The sequence below is a fragment of the Paramormyrops kingsleyae genome, chromosome 4 (genome assembly GCF_048594095.1).
Source record: "Paramormyrops kingsleyae isolate MSU_618 chromosome 4, PKINGS_0.4, whole genome shotgun sequence".
NCBI classification, from domain to species: Eukaryota; Metazoa; Chordata; class Actinopteri; order Osteoglossiformes; family Mormyridae; genus Paramormyrops; species Paramormyrops kingsleyae.
This window is the reverse complement of record NC_132800.1, coordinates 23,456,302-23,473,354: the sequence shown is the minus strand read 5'-3', so window position 1 is coordinate 23,473,354 and position 17,053 is coordinate 23,456,302. Positions and strand designations below refer to the sequence as shown.

The 17,053-nt window shown below is 42.3% G+C and overlaps 1 non-coding gene across 1 annotated transcript; it reads right to left on the bottom strand.

The window, feature by feature from the left end:
* Positions 1-647: 647 nt before the first annotated feature.
* On the bottom strand, positions 648-813 carry LOC111859239 (U1 spliceosomal RNA). Its single transcript, XR_002841776.2, has one exon. It is a non-coding gene; the product is annotated as a U1 spliceosomal RNA (small nuclear RNA).
* Between the last annotated feature and the right edge of the window lie 16,240 nt (positions 814-17,053).

Here is a 17,053-nt window from a genome sequence, read left to right as displayed (position 1 = left end):
CAGGCAAGTACCAAGAGTTTATCATAAAACATGAAGCTCATTTACCTCAAGCAAAGACAGTAGCAAAATAGCAGCTTCTATATAGGGCTACTGAATACATATACAAACCATAAACAAAGTGTCCACATTTAAGGGTATAAGCTGAAAACATTATTTACGGGCTGAAGTGCAGATAAAGGGGTGTGTTTTGTCTTCCGAGCTACTAATTCCGGAATGGCCTGTTTCCTGTCTAGAGGTGAGACCGTTTTATTTACATGAGGGATTTGTCTGCCAGACTACAACAGAGCACTGCTTTCTGGATATGCAAACATTGGATATATCATCTCTAGAAGCTTAATGTAGTGAGCAAAGCTAAACAAAATTACTAGGAGAGATAAGCAAAGAACAGTACAGTCTATGCTACCTATAATACAGAATTTTCAAACTGAATAACCCTTTTGCCTTAATACTGCACGCTATTACAGCATAATCATAAGAGACTGTCTGGTGTTTTTCTATACTTGCATAAGTAAATCATGTGAAGTGTTAGATAAATATCCTGCACCCCTGGAACAGTCTCTGGAATTAAGGACCTAAAGCGATATGAATATTCAGGAAATCACAGCATTTGAAAAGGTGGTCATCCTGTAATAGGCAGTCTTACCTATCAGGTAAAGAGCGGAAATGCAGTCCCCCCCGCTACTAGAAATCATGGAGTCGAGGTTCCCCCATTTGGGAATTCACAGGAGTCAGCACAACCTCGGTGCAATGGCTGACCCCGACCCTGGGTAGACAATCTTCTAGATCGTGAAATGTCCCCTGCCGGGTAACGAAATGTATCTGGACATTACAGGAAGATGCTTAGAAGACACTAAGCTAAGCAGCAATCATGTAACCACCACCACCGCAACTATATCGAGTCTGGTTAGGGAAAGGATAAGGGATTTAACAGTCACTCCCAAATGAGCTCCAGTGGCGTAATTGGTTAGTGTGCAGTGCTTATATAGCAGTGCTTAGGTTGTGAGTTCAAGCCCCACCTGGAGCCGGTTATTCTGCTGTCAGTGTGTAGCTAAACAGACTGTGCATTGTGCATAAGTTCAACTCCTGAATAATATTACAACACGGAAGCCCAATTGACTCCTCTTAATCTGAACTACTTTGAGCTCTTACCAGTACGCATACTGTGTTACATGTCACAATTGGTAGCAAGGTATAGAAATGTTTGTTCCTTTGACCCTCATTATTTAAGCTTTAGATTCAATTAGGCTTTCAACTCATTCAGCAATGTTGTGTTATGTTTTGTATGATTATTGAATTTTAACAATCCAACAGCTGTTCTAGGCAACACTAATGAGAAAACCGTTTCAATATCTAGTATTTTAATCATAAACGTTAATATCAGAGTGAGGACGTTGATAGAATATAATTGATGACAATTCAGAGGTTATGAAATTCCTGTGTTATAAGTCTCATGTTTTATTAACAAAATATTTCACATGCCTAAACACGACACCATAATGAGCGGTGGGAGTCCTTTGATAATTTCTTAGCTTGCAGACAGGGACATTATTTTCTTACTGTCATGCAACAGTGTGCAATCAACTGCCTTGAAAAACAGCGTTCTGTGACTGGTTATACTCAGGACGATATTCAAACAGCTTCTGTATTTGCATTTCATTGACTCTATGTATACTGTGAAAACCCATGTGAGTGTGTGTCTGTCTGTGTGTTTTTGTGGTTACTGTAGAGGCTTTATATAGCATGTACCATAGTTGTTATAATGCAATAATGAATTAACACATGAAACAAGACATATGGATACCATTAACATTGTCTTCCAATACACATAATTGTCATTAATACAAATATTTATTCACAATAGTCATAAACACCAACCACATACTGTATACAATGTACAAATACATCAATCAAACAGAACCTACAGACATGCAACATGGGGGTCTGTCCCTTCACAATGGATTTTCTCAGATCACACGCAATAAAAGAGATGGAGCTTAGGTAAGGTGTTGCCCAGTGTGAGGCGCTATATGGTATCTGCTATAGCTTTACAAATAGAGCATTGTATATTGCTGGGTGCTTTGATTAAAAGCGTCATATCAATGTGCTGAGTGTGGTATGGTGGCTTATATCTTTAGGACCAGTGTTCCAGTCTGTGCCTCGGCTCCATGTGTGTCGTGTTCTCCTCATGTTATAATGGGGTTTCCTCGGGGTCCCCCCCCCCAGTCCAAAAGCATGCTGAGGTGAACTGGAGTTACCCAATCCCTGTAGATTAGTGTGCCCTGTGATGGGTTGGTGCCCCATCCTGGGTTGTTCCCTGCCTTGTGCCCTGTGATGGGTTGGTGCCCCATCCTGGGTTGTTCCCTGCCTTGTGCCCTGTGATGGGTTGGCGCCCCATCCTGGGTTGTTCCCTGCCTTGTGCCCTGTAATGGGTTGGCGCCCCATCCTGGGTTGTTCCCTGCCTTGTGTCCTGTGATGGGTTGGCGCCCCATCCTGGGTTGTTCCCTGCCTTGTGCCCTGTGATGGGTTGGCGCCCCATCCTGGGTTGTTCCCTGCCTTGTGCCCTGTGATGGGTTGGCGCCCCATCCTGGGTTGTTCCCTGCCTTGTGCCCCATCCTGCGTTGTTCCCTGCCTTGTGCCCTGTGATGGGTTGGTGACCCATCCTGGGTTGTTCCCTGCCTTGTGCCCTGTGATGGGTTGGTGCCCCATCCTGGGTTGTTCCCTGCCTTGTGCCCTGTGATGGGTTGGTGCCCCATCCTGGGTTGTTCCCTGCTTTGTGCCCTGTGATGGGTTGGCGCCCCATCCTGGGTTGTTCCCTGCCTTGTGCCCTGTGATGAGTTGGCACCCCATCCTGGGTTGTTCCCTGACTTGTGCCCTGTGATGGGTTGGCGCCCCATCCTGGGTTGTTCCCTGCCTTGTGCCCTGTGATGGGTTGGCGCCCCATCCTGGGTTGTTCCCTGCCTTGTGCCCTGTGATGGGTTGGCGCCCCATCCTGGGTTGTTCCCTGCCTTGTGCCCTGTGATGGGTTGGCGCCCCATCCTGGGTTGTTCCCTGCCTTGTGCCCCATCCTGCGTTGTTCCCTGCCTTGTGCCCTGTGATGGGTTGGCGCCCCATCCTGGGTTGTTCTCTGCCTTGTGCCCTGTGATGGGTTGGTGCCCCATCCTGGGTTGTTCCCTGCTTTGTGCCCTGTGATGGGTTGGCGCCCCATCCTGGGTTGTTCCCTGCCTTGTGCCCTGTGATGAGTTGGCACCCCATCCTGGGTTGTTCCCTGACTTGTGCCCTGTGATGGGTTGGCGCCCCATCCTGGGTTGTTCCCTGCCTTGTGCCCTGTGATGGGTTGGCGCCCCATCCTGGGTTGTTCCCTGCCTTGTGCCCTGTGATGGGTTGGCGCCCCATCCTGGGTTGTTCCCTGCCTTGTGCCCTGTGATGGGTTGGCGCCCCATCCTGGGTTGTTCCCTGCCTTGTGCCCCATCCTGCGTTGTTCCCTGCCTTGTGCCCTGTGATGGGTTGGCGCCCCATCCTGGGTTGTTCCCTGCCTTGTGCCCTGTGATGGGTTGGTGCCCCATCCTGGGTTGTTCCCTGCCTTGTGCCCTGTGATGGGTTGGTGCCCCATCTTGGGTTGTTCCCTGCCTTGTGCCCTGTGATGGGTTGGTGCCCCATCTTGGGTTGTTCCCTGCCTTGTGCCCTGTGATGGGTTCGTGCCCCATCCTGGGTTGTTCCCTGCCTTGTGCCCTGTGATGGGTTGGCGCCCCATCCTGGGTTGTTCCCTGCCTTGTGCCCTGTGATGGGTTGGTGCCCCATCCTGGGTTGTTCCCTGCCTTGTGCCCTGTGATGGGTTGGCGCCCCATCCTGGGTTGTTCCCTGCCTTGTGCCCTGTGATGGGTTGGTGCCCCATCCTGGGTTGTTCCCTGCCTTGTGCCCTGTGATGGGTTGGTGCCCCATCCTGGGTTGTTCCCTGCCTTGTGCCCTGTGATGGGTTGGCACCCCATCCTGGGTTGTTCCCTACTTTGTGCCCATAGGCTCAGGACCCCTCTGGCCCTGAATAGGACAAGTGGTTACAGAAAATGTATGGATGGTATGAATATAGCTCAGCAATGTGCAGCTGATACCCCGTTTCTAAACTGACTGGGAAATATTATGAAAGTGTGCAAAACACTGGAGGCAATAAACAATGGTGATCAGATTAAAAATCCAGTGTGATCATTTGACTTGTTTTTACAGACGCTAAGTTGACAAAGCACAGTGCTGATAACTGGTGAACTGTCTGAACGATCCTCTTTCATACTTATGAATTAATATCCCAATAAAAACATTTTTTTTCTGATGTAAAGGATGCTTACGGTGGTTTAATCTTTTTTGTTTGTTTGTTTGTTTGTTTCGTACTGCGGGCCCTAACTGGTGGGTATGAGATTGGAAATATTTAAAACACACTGACATTAAGAGGCCAAAAAAGACGAAACATAATTTATTAGTGTATATTGACAAGAATATCCAGGAAGAGACAAGCAAGCAAATTGACAATATTCACACACATATACACAAATGTATTATTATTATTATTATTATTATTATTATCCATCCATCCATCCGTTTTCTGTCACTTATCCAGGGTTGGGTCACGGGGGGTGCAGTCTAAGCAGGGATGCCCAGACCTCCCTCTCACCAGCCACCTCCTCCAGCTCCTCTGGGGGGGATACCAATGAAATCCCAGGCCAGCCGAGAGGTATAATCTCTGCAGCGTGTGCTGGGTCTGTCCCGGGGGCCTCCTCCCGGTTGGTCATGTCCGAAACACCTCCCCAGGGAGCCGCCCAGGAGGCGTCCTAGACAAATGCCCGAACCACCTCAACTGGCTCCCTCCTCTGAGCCCCTCCTTAACGTCCCAGCTCCTCATCCTCTCTCTAAGGCTGAGCCCAGCCACCCTGCGGAGGAAAGTCATTTGTATCTGTACGGCCGACTGTATCTGCGATCTCATTTTTTCGGTCATTACCCAGAGCTCATGACCATACAGTAGGTGAGGGCAGGAATGTAGATCGACCAGTAAATTGAGAGCTTTGCCTTCTGGCTCAGCTCCCTCTTCACCAAAACAGAACGGTACAGCGTCCGCATTACTGCCGACACTGCACCGATCCGTCTGTCGATCTCCTACTCCCTTTTTCCCTCACTCGGTACACGGTACTTGACCTCCTCCGCTTGAGGCAGTGACTTCTCCCCGACCAGGAGAGGGCAATCCACCCTTTTCCGGTCGAGAACCATGGCTTCAGACTTGGAGGTGCTGATTCCTCACCCGGGCCGCCTCGCACTGCGTTTAGAATTAGAATTTTGCTGAATTTCAATTCAAACTGCATTACTGACTCGGTTGCACCAAACAGGGCTACTACAAGGTTCAGAACAGACCCAAATCTACACACGCCAGTTACAGGAAAACTGATAAGGTGGAGGGTACAGTATATGCAAAACATCCTGGTCAGGTCCTGTTATTTTTATATTGTGTTAATGATAGGAAAGTACCTGGGTAAACAGAATAATTGGGTATATTTGTAATTTGCACAGGACACCTTAAAGCTGCAATGAGTTTAAATTTCTTAGTTATACTTTGAATGCATGGTTTCATTGCCCCATTAACACACATGATTAATAATGATACAGGCACTTTATTGATTATTGCAGGTGAATCTCTTTTCTTCTACCCCATCTTGCTCTTCATGTAGGGGGGGAGCAAGTTTGGCAGTGAAGGGCAGCCACCCTTAAGGGCCTAGGAATGCGGCTATTCGGCCAAGGCCGGGCTCGAACCCATGGCTTTCCGATCGCAGGCATATCCGGTGGAGCCACACGCTGTCCGTCCCAAACACGCTACCCCCATTAAGACGACTCTCATTTTATATCTAGAATTGCATTTATACAACTTCCAGTTCGGAAAGTTACAAAGTCACATTTTGACAATATTGTTCCATTATTATGGAAAAGAACATAACAAATGATGTATCATTGAAAACATTTTCAAATTCTTTGTTATGATAGCTCCTTTTTTTCTTCCTGATCTATTCTATATGTACGCCAACGATGCCTGCTACTGTACATCATGCTCATATATTCAATATCATTCTCTTAGAATTATTCATCCGCCATCTTATTCAAATGAGATTGCTCAAATTTCTAAATGGGTAAGAAAATGGAACACCCAGTTTCGGAATAAATTTTGTAGCTAAAACTGTTTATTTAAAGAATCATGCATTATAGTGTTGATTTAGTCTACCTAAGAATAGTATATTCAGGGTATTAATTCAACAGTGTCTCCTTTAATCAGATATAATATTATGTGTGGATTCTCACAGTATTTCACAATCAACACTCTGTCACAGTATAAACATTTATTATGTACGATAAATTTTCCATCTAGTGCTCCTTGCCTTTTAAAGTATGCTTTCTACAGCTTCGGAACATCGCCAAACTAGCCATACTATTCTAGACACTGGGAAATTGATACATGCCTCTGTATGCAGTAGGTTAGACTTCTGTGATGCTCTGTTGTCTGGGAGCCCATGCTGCACATTTAACACCTCGCAGCGTATTCAAAATGCAGCAGCTCGAATTGTCACCAGGACCAGGAAGTTTACATACAGAACCCCTGTTCTTAGTTCTGTGCACTGGCTTCCTTTTAGGTTCAGGACTGACTTCAAAGTTCTTCTACTTACATATAAAGCACTTAAATGTCTAACAGCTCCCTACCTAAGAGAATTACTTCAAGTTTACAAGCCATGTCGTCCACTCAGATCGCAGAACGCAGGTTATCTTGTCGTTCCACATATAAATAAAGTGACAGTGGGCGGTAAAGCATTCTGCTACAGGGCCCCTATATCGTGGAACAGTTTGCCAGTCTATGTCCGGGATGCCGATTCGGTCTCAGTCTTTAAATCTCAGCTGACGACCTATTACTTCAGTTTAGCTTGCCGACAACTTAGCATATAACACACCGTAACTATGGCTGCTACTGCTGCTGTACGTGGCATTTTCATCTACTGTGCCTGTCCATTAATGTGACTATGGATGTTCTGACCAGCCATGCTCTCTGCCTTCCTTCCCACATGTCCGGATGGTGCCCGGGATGGACACCATCTGAGCTGGAGTCCTGGCTCAGTCCCACAGATGGGTGACATTGCGGATGTGGCTTAGGGGCTGTAACATCGTGGGTGGAGCCTTCAATCTGCCACCGCACACAGGCCGGCATGGAGAACTGACTCAGTGATGGACTTCGGCTTGACTTGATTACTGTCTACACCTTTCCTTTTAACACACGTTTTCTTTTTCCTACAATGTTAGCATGCCTGGGGGGGGGGGGGGCAAGCAGCTGACCTTGAACCTCCAGAGTTTTTTTTTCTCCCGACTTAGGAGTTTTTAGTTCCTTTCCTCTGTTGTCATCTGGCTTTCTTTCTTTTATTTCTTTGTCTTTCCATTTCTGTTTTCTCTTTATGATTTATCACAACACATTCATGTAAAATACAACTCTGTGAAAGACGGCATATAAAGTTGAATTGAATTGAATTGAATTGAATTGAATTGAAAGTATAGCTCTGATATTAGACCAGTACATGGAGCACACACATGTAAGATCCGCAGATACTAAACTTGCATAATGACCGTAGTGTAAAATGACAGTCTGTTACAAATTAGCTTAATGCATCCTCTGTAACTGTGCCACGTTTTAATAGCATTAGAATGCACTAGATAGACCATCAAAGGCAAAGCACAAAATCACCTTTTCAGTTTGTTTTGTTACTTTTAGTCTTAATGACACAAAGCTGTTGAAGGTGAAAACAAGGTGAAGTCTGTGCAGTTCCGGTTTACTTAGTACAAAGAAGGCAAAATAAGTGCATGATTGTATGCAAACACTGTGCAAAATGCAGAGTAACAGCGTGCTCCACGTGCAAGACTCCATGCTTTGAAAATTCATTTAAAACCACCACATCCTAATTAAGTGCTTCGCTTTGTTTAGTACATGAAAAAATACTCTGATTGTTATTAGTTGTTATTAATAACAGACATTAAACAATCCAAACAAGCCATCCATCCATCCATCCATCATTAATTCGTCTTAATGGACCATTTATGCAGGAGATGTTTTTAAAATAGCTATAATCCATGTTGTCTCTAAAACATCTGTGAAGTGAAAAGAATTATGTATAATATAAAAAAAAAATTCGAACTAGCAGTTGAAACTAAATATAATGTAGCATCGAGTGCTATGGGATTGGGCGAGTGTGCTCACCTCCGCCTCTTCCCATCATCCTCTGCTGCTAATTATCCAGGTAGAAATGGCCCCACCATGAACAGGCCTGGATGCCTGCTGAAAGGTGTGAGAGGCTCAGACAGTGACTCAGCTGCTGTTATACACAGAAGTGTGAAATCTCCACATTCCTAAAGGACATTAAAGGACCAGTTACCTGCCTCTGCTACCCACCTGTGATGTGAATATTCTCCTAATATAAAAAGAAAAACAACAGTTAGCATCAAAATTATCACTGAACTGAAACTCTAGTATCCACTAAAACCGAAATGAAATAGAAATCTGGAAGGGAAAAAAAAAGTTTTTCATTGCATGAGGCATGGTCTTCTGTGCTCTATGTAGAGAGCGATGTCTTAAATACGGGGTGCAATTTAGGCTGTGCTTAAATGTAAACGCCTAAACAAATCACAAGGAAACCAGAGCTGAAACTGGGATCACTTTGAGCCTGACCTCGGTTGCAACAATGATAAGTATATCATTATAATCAGTCTGAAAAGCACACACAGGAAAACTAACAAGACTCAGATTATATACTTAGGCATATAAAGAGGTTTACTTTTCTTCTGTTTATCTCAGTTTGGATTTAATGTATTAAATTTATGAAGAAGGGCCAATTACATATGATAATTGCCTTACTTTTTAAATTATGCATACTGCTTGGGGAGGATTTTCAAATAGCATTTATTTCCGCTTCTGTATTACGGTTATTGCAGGTCAAAGCACATTATGAGAAAAGAAAGCATTCTATCAATTTATGAAAAAATGGCTAAGATACGATTTCCAAGTGATTTGAATATTTTCTCTTATTTTAGCAATCTGCCTTAATTCTTCGTAGGTATACTGTGAACCCTTGATATTCTGACTGATTGTTTCTGATGGGAACAAAACTCAACACAACATTACTGGTTGCTTCCAGCTGCTTTGGAACGTTTGAGTGATACGTGAGCAGGAAAGTCATTATCAAAGGGCAGTGTTTACCTAAATAGCTATAATTATTATTGCATAGATCATCTTATGAGAAAATGCAAATTTGCAGATAAATGGAATTAGATGAGTAAGGGAGGCTTTCTGTCCTAAATTTGTCCCAGTGGTTTTTCATCTAATTAACAGGTGCTTTCACACAGCAGGAACTTTTTTCTGGAACCAGAAACTTTATTCCAGAACCAGAAACTTTATTCCAGAACCAGAAACTTTTGTCCACAGGAACTAATCCTGATAATACTGATTGTAGTTCCTTATAGGCAGTTCCGGAACCCTTTTTTAGTACCTACTCCAGACTAGGTACTTTTCATTTGAACTACTGGGGAGGCTTGCTGATTGGTCGATCACAAGTACTGATGCATAACTTGGAAGTTACTCGGAAGTGCAGCGAAAAAGACAGAAGTAGCGGAGCAAAAATTGAGCAGATCGTATTATTTTTGTACCTCAGTTACGTATAATGCAAAATAAAAATTTGGTGATGCAATGAAATTTGAATTCCCAAACATAAGCAAAACATAAGGAAAAGGCTGTGTCCCATTTTGAATGCAATCAATACCAGTGATGTTGTATATGGGAGCGATGTGTGGCTTAGTGGATTTGGAGATTATGCCTGTGATCGGGAAGGTCACCCAGTTCAAATCCCATGGCTGCCAGACTGGTTCCACCATTGGGCAACTGAAGAAGGCCCTTAACCCCAATTGCTCCAAAAGTTGACCCTACTGTCTAAAAGCATCTGCTAAACAAGTAATATACCAAAAATTATGAAAACTTGAATACCACTGATTATTGAAAAATACCAAAAAAAATCTCAGTCGGGAACTTCTGTAACTTTGCTTGATCCATTTTTTGGTAATTTCTTAACTGCCATATACATTTTTTTGTCAGTCCTGATAACAACTAAGGTATCCCTCAGCATCTACAGTTACTTTCATTTATTTTGAGATTTTTAATGATTTGTAATTAAAAAAGTCGACCTAATTAGATTTAACAACCCATTTAGACTGCTGAAAATACCTGTTTTAGACTGCTGAAAATACCTTTCCTGGAACTTAATGTTTTCAATGAGATGAATCCTTCCCTTCATACAATCTGTAGTGTGCAGCAATTCCAAATAGCCAGTTTAATATGTTTTTGAAGGGTAATTACACCTATTGAGTCATTGTTGATGGCAGAGAACTACTTTAAAGTAGAGGCACAGTGTCCTAGTCCCTGACCTGCTGGGAATGTTGATTAATGGTTGATCTGACTGCTTGCACGCAATGGAGCGTCCCTTTCCCAGTCTCACAGTGCCTCCTCTCTCTGAAATGTTTGCATGGTTTTTTTCCAGAGGTTTTTTTTGTGTTTGTTCCAGAGACTAATTGCAGCATGTGTTCCGGATGTTACTGCCCCCAGCTCAGGGCATTGATTCTTTGAATGGTGACATGGATACAAGAGATGGGGAATATCCGGTTTCAACAAGTACAGCAAGAAAGTTGGGGGCAGCGTGTGGCTCAGTGGGCTAAGCCTGTGTACCTATAATCACAAGGTCACCGGTTCAAACCCAGCCTCAGCACATCTGCTGATCCTTGAGCAAGGCCCTTAACCCCCAGCTCCCTGGGCGCCCCAACAGGAGGCTGCCCTTCACAGACAGCTTACTCTACAAAGAGCAAGTTGAGAGAGGCATAAAAACAATTTCCCCACTGGGATCAATAAAGTATCAATTATTACATGTATCCAGTACGAAAAATGTGCCATGACTATCATCCGATTATTATTGACAGATATCCTTGTCTGGCAGCAATTGTCAGGGAAGCAATGATGCTCATTGGCTGAAACACTGTACTGTTCCTCCCACATAACCAATAAACATGCGATGTTTGCCTTGTCTGACACTAGTCAGTCATGTGCATGTGAAGGAGAAAGTCTTCCAGGCATCCCTGAGTGATCTTTTTCATGTTTGGCCAGCATTATATGCAAAAATGCTGCATCATACGTGTAAACACTGTTCTATTGAGTGTTGTATTGTGTGCCTTTCAAATTCTCTTGATTTGTTCTGCCTAGATGATTCATTCGCTCTGGGTATATGCAGGTTTACTTTGTGTAGTTCATCATGCATTTCTCCCTTGTGTGTATTTAAAAGTTTTCTGTGTTTCTGGCATTTACGGCATTGGGTCGGCATTTACGGCATTGGGTCGGCATTTATTGTGTTGCTGGTTGTACCCCACTAACCCTCACTGCTTGGCAAAATTGCACAAAATATCGTACAGGACTATGAGGGACCACAAGCAGACGCCGGTACAGAGATTGTGGTCGACACAAAATTTACTCAGGAACCAAAAATCATCAAAATACAAAAGAACATCCCAAAGAGGAAAACACAGCAAAACGAGGTCAACAAAACAGAATGAAACCAAAAATAAGGTACTACATAACCCGGCTTATTCTGAACATAACTGACCTACCAAATACCACACGGGGGAAACATGTTTCATCCATGTTTATACTGGGTGATCAGTCCAGCAACACCCACAAGGGGGGACACTACCATAACATTTACACGTACATGCAAATATATCAATAAACCTCACAACGCATTCGGTCAATCGATAAAATAATAAACAATTATGCCCCAAAACAACTACCCACCCCCCTGCTGTGGGCTCCCGTTGGTACAGCCCACAGGGAATTTAAAGGGAATTACCATGACCTGGACTGTTTGCCCACCCAACTGGAAAGATGCACACTTCAAACCCCCAAACTGTATTATACTCTTCCAGGTAACTGAAAATTACGAGAAATCAAGAAACATAACTATATGCAGTATTAAATTAACATCCTGAAAAATAAAAATGATTAAATGGTGTGCCTTGTGTATCTAATGTAAGTAAAATCATGAAATGACACGATTAACACATGTGCATGCATGCATGTCATTAATTATTTATGTGTGTGTGTGTCTGTTTGTGTGTCTTCGTCCAGGTTTATGTACATAGAATTCACCAAACAAAAATACATTGGTACATTACGCCTCTTATAAGGGTGATACTTAGCATGTATGATTCTGGCTTCATACATATACTGTATGGTATGCTGTTGATCAGTCAAAATACACTGGTATGCTCTATGCTTGGTGTAAATATTAAAATGACTTTTAAAATGAGAGAGGTTTTGAAATTGTTAAGCTAATACACTTTGACAGTCATAATACCATGGTTTTGTACCAACATGAAGATCATTTAAACATTATTTTCTTTGCCTAAGACTTTTACACAGTACTGAATATATACATTTTCCTGTCAAAGTCCTCATCCTTGATTAGAATATGCAATGTGTTCTGTGGTTTTATTCAGAATAACTTCTTTACTTAATACGATCCATCCAAAGCTTACAAAAGCAATTGCACCACATCACTTTGACAGTGACAAACAAATTCTAAGTGATTATTTCAGCAAACAAGTGAGCGAGAATATAATGAACATGTAAATTTGTCACATTCAGAATGGAAAAGATAAAATGTATTTATATGGCACTAAAATGGGGGAAAATTGATACAATAAAAAGTTGTCTGACTAAACACATTTGAAAATGGGCTTGTCCATTCTTTTCTTGAAAAACAAGAGAACAATTAATTTAATAATTCATGGTATTCTTATTCCTTAATCACACTGACATGACATTTCATTTCAGGGAATAGCAATCAGAGCATGTAATGTTTTGAAAGCTTGAGCAAGAAGCAATGAGTAAAAAAACATAACAACAGACAAAAGCTTTTCTTGCAATATGAAATGTGTGTTTCAAATGTTGAAACAGCTAACTAATGTACAAACAAACAAAAGAGTGAGTGTAATCAGTTTTGTAAACAAATATGCATGTTTTAAACTGACATATTCATTTGGTGCTGTTATACATAGGACAATGATGGTTGCTTGTGACAATGTAACACACACTTAGAATACCATATTTTACATCACAGATTGATACTCTTGTGAAACTGCAGGAAGGAACTGAGATTTTATTAGGTGACGTGAGTGGAGATGGATTAAACAAAAATCTTGAGCTCCTTCCACTCTAAAGCCTATCTAGATTAATTTGTATACATAGTGCAAATTCTGACATGAATTAAATACAAACATTAGCTAAGGAAGAGGTCAGATTCCACATGCAGCCTTCAGATTCGATAAACAGCGATCGATCGTGTTCTCTGCCTTAAGTACTTCCATTGTTTGAGTCCTGTAACTGGAGTACGAGCTTCTGTTGCCCCGATAACATATCTTCTAAGCATACTGACAAACTTGTCTCACAAATCTCTTTTGCCAGATGAAAAATGTAACCACACCTTTGTAGGCTTTTACCTGTAGTGGATGTGAAAGGCAATCTACTGCTTGTTCTTGACAGAAAGGTTAGGGATGTGGTCAAATTGTTGTACAGGCTGCATTGTCTGTAACTATATTTTTGAAATGTGTGATGCATTGTTGAAAGTACGGAATTCTTGGTGCTTATTCAGATCTGTTTGGATGGGTGCATGGGTATTTTATTGATCCCTGAAGGGAAATTACATCCTTGAAAATGAATGTATTCAGCATGATGAATGGGTTCAAAAACTGAAGTGGTTTCTTATAAATGTTTTAGCAAAATTATTGACATGAAGGAGCATTGTGTGGTGGGATTGTCTCTGTGTTGTGTTTAGGGAATAACACCTGAAGTTGGCACAACAGTTTATTAACCTGATATGAACAATAGAAATACACTGATTTGTGTCTCAAGAACAATGGAACAATATAACTCACTGTGAAACATAAAACCACTTGAGCAAATGTGCAACAGGACAAAATAGGGAAAAATCTAAAATGACATATAGGAAATAGTTGTGTGAATGGATACATTCACATGTGCAATCACAACTTCAATGATAGTACAATCATGTCCAATATTAAATCAAAATGCTTGAGAAGTCAGTAAGGACATAATAAACTTTGATGACCCCTGACATTCAGAAGCCCGTGTAAAACATTCTGAAACAGAATTTACTATAAACCTACTGTGTGCCTCCTGTCACCTGGCCAGATTCGTCGATGACTCTGAGTCTACAAAGAACCAGACGCTGACCAATAGGATCAATTAATTTATGCCACTGAAAACAAACGGCCAATCCCTTGTGTGCCAGTGGAAGAACCAGTTCTTCCCTGTTACACTTGCATACATTATTACTTCTGCAGGTTTTTTGTCCAATTCATTCCTGAGGTATAACTTCTCCTGCTTTTATGCATAAGAGATGGTAAGATCCACCAATCTGCATCGGTGCACTGGCATAAAAGTTCACTGTGAGATTGGCCCGATTAAAAAAAAGTATGCACTGGATTCAATCTGGGATGAACTCAGGATGCATCGGTGAAATCCAATTTATTAATACATAAATATTAGTACAGGCCCTAGCCTTTTTCATTTAGAAATGTGACTAATACTTTTTGACCAATGATTGTACATTTAGATTGATTCCCCCTCTCTAAACGGCTTCTGAAGCACGCTCTCCCTTCTCCACTGCTGTCAAACTATCTGCACCATACTGAATTCAACAGCATCATACTCTTTTTCATTGCACCATATGTAATTGAATCACATTGTGTTGAATTGAATTGTGTGAAATCGTACTGCATCGCAATAGGGGTGAGTCATATCGTATTGCATTAGTAGTTGCTTCAAGTGCATCTTAAATGAATCGTTGGCAATGCATCGAGATGTGTATCACATCGGCCTCGGTAATGGAGATGCGCATCCCTTTTATATATATATATATATACACACACATGTGTGTGTGTTTTGCATATATTACTATCAGGGTCAGCGCCTATCGGACCCTGCCCTCCATGTCCCCTTCCCGTTTGGCCAGCAGGTGTCGCTGGCCATCCCGTCCTCTTCCCTGTTTCTTACCCTTCAGCCCTAGTGTATTTGCCCGCTCCCTCCGACTGCTGCATAGGTCAGTGTGTTGGGTGTGTGTCTTAGATTCTGTTCCCTTGTGTCATGGGTTCAAGGCTGGCTTGAGACCAGTTTCACCTCTTTTTGCGTTTGGTTCACCTCACTTCTTCCTTGTTTTACTGTATTCTGCTTGTATGTTGGTTCCCGCCCACTTCCCAGTGTACTATTAGGATTGATTCGTGTTCTTAGTTTTCTGATTGTTAGAGTTCCCTGGTTCTGTCTCCATTATTGTAACTTGCCCCACCTGTCGCTTGTTGTTCTGTGTCTTGGTTGATTGGTTAATTGTCATGTTCCACACCTGCGCTCTTGTTAGTTGATTTCTTGTTTCACTGTACCTGCCTTTGTGCTGCCCCTCAGTCTGCCATTAATTCAGTATCTTTCCCTGTTTGTTTCCTGACCCTTCATGGTCCGTTTGTGTTGTCGTTTTACACTGTATGTCCCAGTAGCTCATCACCTTCCTTTCCCTGCCTGCACCATGCCCCGCGTCCATAACATATTACATTGTGGGGACTTGTGTCTTCGGTCCACACAAGGGAGAATTCAATTTTATACAAATCTGTGAGTGCAATCAAAAAGCTAAAAATGTGTCTGTACTTATGGTTAAGGTTAGGGCTGGGTAGGGGTTAAGGTTGTCATTGCTGGGTTTTGGGTGGAAATTAATGGACAGTTCCCCACAACGATCTGTGTCTTGAAACTCATATTTAAAAATTTTAAATTTCAAATTAATTATTGATGACAAAACAAAAATGATGAAAACTGCTGTAAAAAAAAAAACATATGGATATGAGGAGCAACCTGGGAGACTGAAAAATTAAACATGCTGGAAACAATGTGAAAGTTTCCAGCCGCCTGCAGAGCTGCAGGAAAAACATCGACTCCCAGACTACATCGCAATTCGCCTTCAAAGTATTTTGTCGAGCTGCATCTTCAGGAGGACAGTGAACCCCAGTAGACAACAATAGGAAGTGGGCTGAATCCCAGGGCAGGCAGCCGATAATGACTTCTCCATGCACTTGGGAAGTGTGTTATACATTGAGCGGGAAACTCAGGAAAGACTAAACCTGCAGTAGCTATGAAACCGTTCAGTCTGAAATGTGGATGGGAAAAACAGGACAAATGATCAATAAATATGGCTAAACTTCCCAGAAAGCTAGGCTGATGGCCATTTGCTTAACTGGGTACCACCTGAGGGCAAAACATTTCTTCATACATCGTATATCTCGTTTTAAAGTAGGATTGCAGGAAAGCCTGTACGATATGCAGAGCATCCCCACTGTTAGGTATGTTTCTCCCCCACATGATTTCTGGGATTTTATTTTCGGGGACGGAAAGTAGATAAAGCCTCAGAAACGAAGGTCGAGCGATCGCTGGAGTGGCTAGACGGTCACCTGCCGCATTCTTCCGGAATGGACAACGCCTCCTTCATTATATGGACCGTCTGCCATAGCTAGTTGTTTTTAAACTGCAGTTATACGGAAAGATGTTCAGTTCATGGAGAAAAAAAAAATAGAGTACCAGTGAATAACTCTTTTAGAAGAGTGTCGGTCTTCTTTCACTGCATTTACCAACTGCATCAAAATACTTGCTGACAGATCGGTAACACAGAACTCTTCTGTATTCCCTAATGGCACTTTCAAGTTTAAAGTGATGCCATTTGAGCTACAGAATGCATCTTACGTGCCATTTAGAGTATATCATGTTATTCAGAAACACAATAATGCTTTTTGTTGGGAAAAAAATGACTTTCCTACATCTAGGTACTTACTGTAGTTTTTTAGAACAATAAATATAGAAGAGAAAATCATGTGTGGCTGAAAAAAATACCTTATTAAGTACATGTGT